The sequence below is a fragment of the Ambystoma mexicanum genome, chromosome 1q, assembly GCF_040938575.1.
Source record: "Ambystoma mexicanum isolate Mex_15411 chromosome 1q, UKY_AmexF1_1, whole genome shotgun sequence".
In the NCBI taxonomy this organism is placed as follows: domain Eukaryota; kingdom Metazoa; phylum Chordata; class Amphibia; order Caudata; family Ambystomatidae; genus Ambystoma; species Ambystoma mexicanum.
Genome location: NC_090922.1, coordinates 1,485,264,113 through 1,485,270,716, shown reverse-complemented (window position 1 = coordinate 1,485,270,716; position 6,604 = coordinate 1,485,264,113). Strand labels below are relative to the sequence as shown.

At 46.5% G+C, this 6,604-nt stretch overlaps 1 long non-coding RNA gene across 1 annotated transcript; it reads right to left on the bottom strand.

The window, feature by feature from the left end:
* Window positions 1-410: 410 nt before the first annotated feature.
* On the bottom strand, window positions 411-5,284 carry LOC138522637 (uncharacterized). Its single transcript, XR_011283323.1, has 2 exons — window positions 4,941-5,284; window positions 411-671 (listed from the first exon to the last, which is right to left on the bottom strand). It is a non-coding gene; the product is annotated as an uncharacterized lncRNA (long non-coding RNA).
* Window positions 5,285-6,604: the final 1,320 nt, after the last annotated feature.

Sequence of the window (6,604 nt, the reverse complement as noted above, 5' to 3'; positions counted from 1 at the left end):
CTTGAGTTGCTGCATAGCTTCCTTTCTCCAATCTTTAACTGCATCAAATTCTGCAGGCCTAGCCTTTTTTCTCAACAATACAGATTCTAAATGCTCTAGGCGGGCAATTTCAAAACTACCATAAACTGGCCAATGAAGTTCTGAAACATGTCTGGTCTGTCTGTGCCAAATTTAATTAAATATGATAGCTCCCGGGCCATACTTACAATAAATTAAAAAAGCTGGCGACCCTGCGGGAGGCGCCGGTTGGCCTTGTTTCAAAGATTGTCTTTTCCTGCAGAATAAAACCCTGCAACAGGATGACAATTTCCCAGGCATAGTTAAATCACGATCTTACCTGGCTACTTTTGTTTCTACAGAGACAACACTTGTAACAAATGTTAGGATTTTAGGAATCGGGGTATGACTCACCTGATTTCAAATCAATCAAAAGGTCTGATCGGACATCAAATCGTCATGGCTGGCGTTTTCAACAAACAGTCCTCGATACGGGGACCCTCGTAGTGATTCCTACTAAACGCTGCTCACCGTCCAGGGATCTGGCGTGCAGTACTGCGGAGGAATCGCGTCTCACTTTGCAGAGCGCCCTGTTAGTCTCCGATCCCGGTCGGTAGCCCCGTCTTCGTCTAGCGATGTGGCATCAATCTTGAGGGTCCCTATTCAGACGACATCTGAAAGATTAAAGAATATCGAGGCTTAATACCACATAATAGAAATACGCTGGTCACGTGGTCAAAGCATAATGTACATGTATTAACAGGCAGCTGTCTGGCTGTCAACATCCTGCAATGTGCGCAAGCAGACACCGTGAGATGAGAGAGTGCTGGACATTTCAAATACATGTACATTTATACAGATTTTCCACAATCCCGGACACATCGTCCAGCCCATCTTCGTCTCATACATTTACCTAGGGTTCATGGCCTAGCCACATAACTAAGTCATGTTTTGAATAGTTTGTTGTTTTCCTTTAAACACTTCATATGTTTTCTAAATATAAGACACAAAGGTAACATTCCTTATTTTGCTTGCTTATATTTGTCTATCATTTGTTCTTGAGTTTAAAGTCAGCTTAGTTTCAAGGAGCGAAAACAAAGATTTCTGCAAGAAGATCATGTTCAACTATTCATCATTCTACTTGCTGTTTGAACGGGCAAGACACTATTGGAACAGATGGTATATAAATGATGGTATATAAATTACTGATTAGTACGGCTTTTGTTTATTTCCAAGGTTTCTCAGTGTAGGACAAACAATCCTCTTTAGCAGCTTCAACATTCTTATCTACTTTGACATCATGGAAACAGTAGTTAATTTTGCCCTGCTGGAGCCAGAAACACAATACTAAACATGGGCCAGAAAGCAAGAGGTGATCAAAATGGCGGATAACTCAAAATGGCGGCCTAGTCAGCCTGTTTAAGGTTCATTCAATGCAATTTATAGTGCAATGCGAATGTGCATAGGCCAATCATTTACTATCATGTGGCATTCATGCAAAATATACTTTTATAACTTTACCTTCCTAGCACATGTCAATGTCTGAGTGCTGTGCTCCCCGAACCTCACTGCCATTTCCTTGCTTGCTGTCTGCACACACTTTACCTTCCGAGTACATACCAGGGTCTGAGTGCTGCGCTCCCTGCACATCACTGCCATTTCCTTGCTTGCTGTCAACACACACATTAGCTTCCGATTATATACCAGTGTCTGAGTGCTGCGCTCCCTCCACATTACTGCCTTTCCTTGCTTGCTGTCTACACACACTTTAGAAATTAGTACATACCAGGGTCTGAATGCTGCGCTCCCTGCACATCACTGACATTTCATTACTTGCTGTCTACACATACTGTAGCTTCTGATTACATACCAGTGTCTGAGTGTTGCGCTCCCTGCACATCGCTGCAAATTCCTTGCTTACTGTCTACATACAATTTAGCTTCCAAGTACATACCAGGGTGTGAATGCTACGCTCCCTGCGCATCACTGCTATTTCCTTGCTTGCTGTCTACACACACTTTAGCTTCCAAGTACATACCATTGTCTGAGTGCCTTGCTCCCTGCACATCGCTGCTATTTCCTTGCTCGCTGTCTACACACACTTTAGTTCTGTGTACATACCAATATCTGAGTGCTGCGCACACTGCACATCCCTGCCATTTCCTTGCTTGCTGTCTGCAAACACTTTAGCTTTCGAGAGCATACCAGTGTTGAGTGCTGCGCTCCCTGCCCCTCAGAGACATTTCCTTGCTTGTTGTATACACACACTTTAGCTTCTGGGTACCTACAAGTGTCTAAGCATTGTGCTCTCTGCACATCACTGCCATTTCCTTGCTCGCTGTCTACACACACTTTAGCTTCCAATTACATACCAGTGTCTGAGTGCTGTGCACGATGCACATCCCAGCCATTTCCTTGCTTGCTGTCTACAAACACTTTAGCCTCTGGGTACCTACAAGTGTCTAAGCATTGTGCTCCCTGCACATCACTGACATTTCCTTTCTTGCTGTCTACACACACTTTAGCTTCCGAGTACATACCAGTGTCTGAGTGTGGCACTCCCTTCACATTACTGGCATACTCTTGCTCGCTGTCTACACACACTTTACCTTTTTTGTACATACCAGGGTCTTAGTGCTGCACTCCCTGCACATCACTGCCATTTCCTTGCTTGCTGTCTACACATACTGAACATTTTGAGTACATACCAGTGACTGATTGATGCGCTCTCCCTGCACATCACTGCAATTTCCTTGCTTGCTGTCTACACACTTTAGAAATTAGTACATATCAGGGTCTGAATGCTGGGCTCCCTGTACATCACTGCCATTTCCTTGCTTGCTGTCTACACACACTTTAGATTCCGCGTACATACCAGGATCTGAATGCTTCTTGCGCTCCCTGCACATCACTGCCATAACCTTGCTCGCTGTATACACTTTAGCTTCTGAGTACAAGCCAAATTCTGAGTGCTGCGTTCCCTGCACATCACTGCCATTTTGTTGCTTGCTGTATACAAACACTTTAGTTCGGAGTACATACCAGTGTCTGAGTGCTGCTCTCCCTGCACATCACTGACATATCCTTGCTTGCTGTCTACACACACTTTTGCTTTTGCGTACATACCAGAGTCTGAGTGCTGCGCTCCCTGCACATCACTGCCATTTTCTTGCTGTCTACACACACTTTAATTTCTGAGTCCATACCAGTGTCTGAGTGATGTGCTCCCTGCACATCACTGACATTTCCTTACTTGCTACACATACTGTAGCTTCTGATTACATACCAGTGTCTGAGTGTTGCGCTCCCGGCACATCACTGCAAATTCCTTGCTTACTGTCTACAGACTATTTAGCTTCCAATTACATACCAGTGTCTGAGTGCTGCGCTCCCTGCCCCTCAGAGACATTTCCTTGCTTGTTGTATACACACACTTTAGCTTCTGGGTACCTACAAGTGTCTAAGCATTGTGCTCCCTGCACATCACTGACATTTCCTTTCTTGCTGTATACACACACTTTAGCTTCCGAGTACATACCAGTGTCTGAGTGTGGCACTCCCTTCACATTACTGGCATACTCTTGCTCGCTGTCTACACACACTTTACCTTTTTTGTACATACCAGGGTCTTAGTGCTGCACTCCCTGCACATCACTGCCATTTCCTTGCTTGCTGTCTACACATACTGAACATTTTGAGTACATACCAGTGACTGAGTGATGCGCTCTCCCTGCACATCACTGAAATTTCCTTGCTTGCTGTCTACACACTTTAGAAATTAGTACATATCAGGGTCTGAATGCTGGGCTCCCTGTACATCACTGCCATTTCCTTGCTTGCTGTCTACACACACTTTAGATTCCGCGTACATACCAGGATCTGAATGCTGCTTGCGCTCCCTGCACATCACTGCCATTACCTTGCTCGCTGTATACACTTTAGCTTCTGAGTACAAGCCAAATTCTGAGTGCTGCGTTCCCTGCACATCACTGCCATTTTGTTGCTTGCTGTATACAAACACTTTAGTTCGGAGTACATACCAGTGTCTGAGTGCTGCTCTCCCTGCACATCACTGACATATCCTTGCTTGCTGTCTACACACACTTTTGCTTTTGCGTACATACCAGAGTCTGAGTGCTGCGCTCCCTGCACATCACTGCCATTTTCTTGCTGTCTACACACACTTTAATTTCTGAGTCCATACCAGTGTCTGAGTGATGTGCTCCCTGCACATCACTGACATTTCCTTACTTGCTGTCTACACATACTGTAGCTTCTGATTACATACCAGTGTCTGAGTGTTGCGCTCCCTGCACATCACTGCAAATTCCTTGCTTACTGTCTACAGACTATTTAGCTTCCGAGAACATACCAGGGTCTGAATGCTACGCTCCCTGCACATCACTGCTATTTCCTTGCTTGCTGTCTACACACACTTTTGCTTCTGAGTACCTACAAGTGTCTAAGCATTGTGCTCTCTGCACATCACTGCCATTTCCTTGCTTGGTGTCTACACGTAGTTTAGCTTCCAATTACATGCCAATGTTGAGTGCTGCGCTCCCTGCCCCTCAGTGACATTTCCTTGCTTGCGCTCTACACACACTTTAGCTTCTGGGTACCTACAAGTGTCTAAGCATTGTGCTCCCAGCACATCACTGACATTTCCTTGCTTGCTGTCTACAAACACTTTAGCTTCCGAGTACGTACCAGTGTCTGAGTGCTGCACTCCCTTCACATTACTGACATACTCTTGCTCGCTGTCTACACACACTTTACCTTTTTGTACATACCAGGGTCTGAGTGCTGCACTCCTTGCACATCACTGCAATTTCCTTGTTTGCTGTCTACAAACACTTTAGCTTTTGCGTACATACCTGTACCTGAGTGCTGCGCTACCTGCACATCACTGACATTTACTAGTTTGCCGTCTACACACACTTTACCTTCCGAGTACGGACCAATGTCTGAGTGCCGCACTCCCTACACATCACTACATTTTCTTGCTGCACCACTTTAGCTTCCGAGTACATGCCATTGTCTGAGTGCTGCACCCCTTGCACATCGCTGCCATTTCCTTGCTTGCTGTGTACTCTAAGGTGACCAGACGTCACGGGAAATCACCCTCCGTCGCGGGGTCCCAGGAGTTTTTTAATTTTATAAACCCTGTGCCGGGATTGGAAGATGGGTGGCTACGGTCCTGGTTCAAAATCTCAAAATCGGGCCATGCACGACTCTTCCTGCACATGAATGAGGCGTGAATGCTTTTCACGTCCCCATTTCCTCCACCTTCCCCTCCCTGGCCGCTGTCCTCAAATTAGAGGAGTGTGCCTGTGAGCACACCCCCTCACTCCATGCAACATACCAGCAACATAGAGGTAGGACTACCATTGTAGTTGTGTTTACTTTAGTCCTACTTCTATGTCTATTGCCTGTGGGACCTTTCATTTCCTTGTTGTGATTTAATGTGATTTTTCTGTGAGGATATCTATTGGTCATAAATAGAACTGCAGCTTTTCCAACAAGAAATAACATGAAGAGAAAACTGTGCAGTACCACTGATGACATACAGATGTCCTGAAAAGACATCACATGGGTGCCAGTCTCTGAAACCCATGGAGTGTTTAAAAGCGTATTAAAATAACTATTCGTAAACCTGACTTGCTTAATGAGACCTGATGCCAACATTGCAAGAGATTTGAGCATCATTTTCAGGTGGATCAACAACAACAAGGGGTTAACATGAGAATTACAGTCACTCCACTTCTGGACTTTAAGCAGCATAGGCAATGGCAATAGTTTTGGCGTTTGTGTTTGTTTATTGCATTGTCCATTTAGCATGGAGGGAATAAGGGATGGCAGCATAGGGAGGATGGAGTGACAGCATGGGAGGCAATGAAGGGCAGTGCCAGAGAGTGAGGGAGTCACTGAGGGGGAATAAGGAATGGCAGCATAGGGAGGATGGAGTGAAAGCATGGGAGGCAGTGAAGGGCAGTGCCAGAGGATGGGGGAGTCACTGAGGGGGAATAAGGAATGGCAGCATAGGGAGGATGGAGTGACAGCATGGGAGGCAGTGAAGGGCAGTGCCAGAGGGTGAGGGAGTCACAGAGGGGGGATAAGGAATGGCAGCATAGGGAGGATGGAGTGACAGCATGGGAGGCAATGAAGGGCAGTGCCAGAGGGTGAGGGAGTCACTGAGGGGGAATAAGGAATGGCAGCATAGGGAGGATGGAGTGACAGCATGGGAGGCAATGAAGGGCAGTGCCAGAGAGTGAGGGAGTCACTGAGGGGGAATAAGGAATGGCAGCATAGGGAGGATGGAGTGACAGCATGGGGGGCAATGAAGGGCAGTGCCAGAGAGTGAGGGAGTCACTGAGGGGGAATAAGGAATGGCAGCATAGGGAGTGACAGCATGGGAGGCAACCAAGGGCAGTGCCAGAGAGTGAGGGAGTCACTGAGGGGGAATAAGGAATGGCAGCATAGGGAGGATGGAGTGACAGCATGGGACGCAATGAAGGGCAGTGCCAGAGGGTGAGGGAGTCACTGAGGGGGAATAACGAATGGCAGCATAGGGAGGATGGAGTGACAGCATGGGAGGCAATGAAGGGCA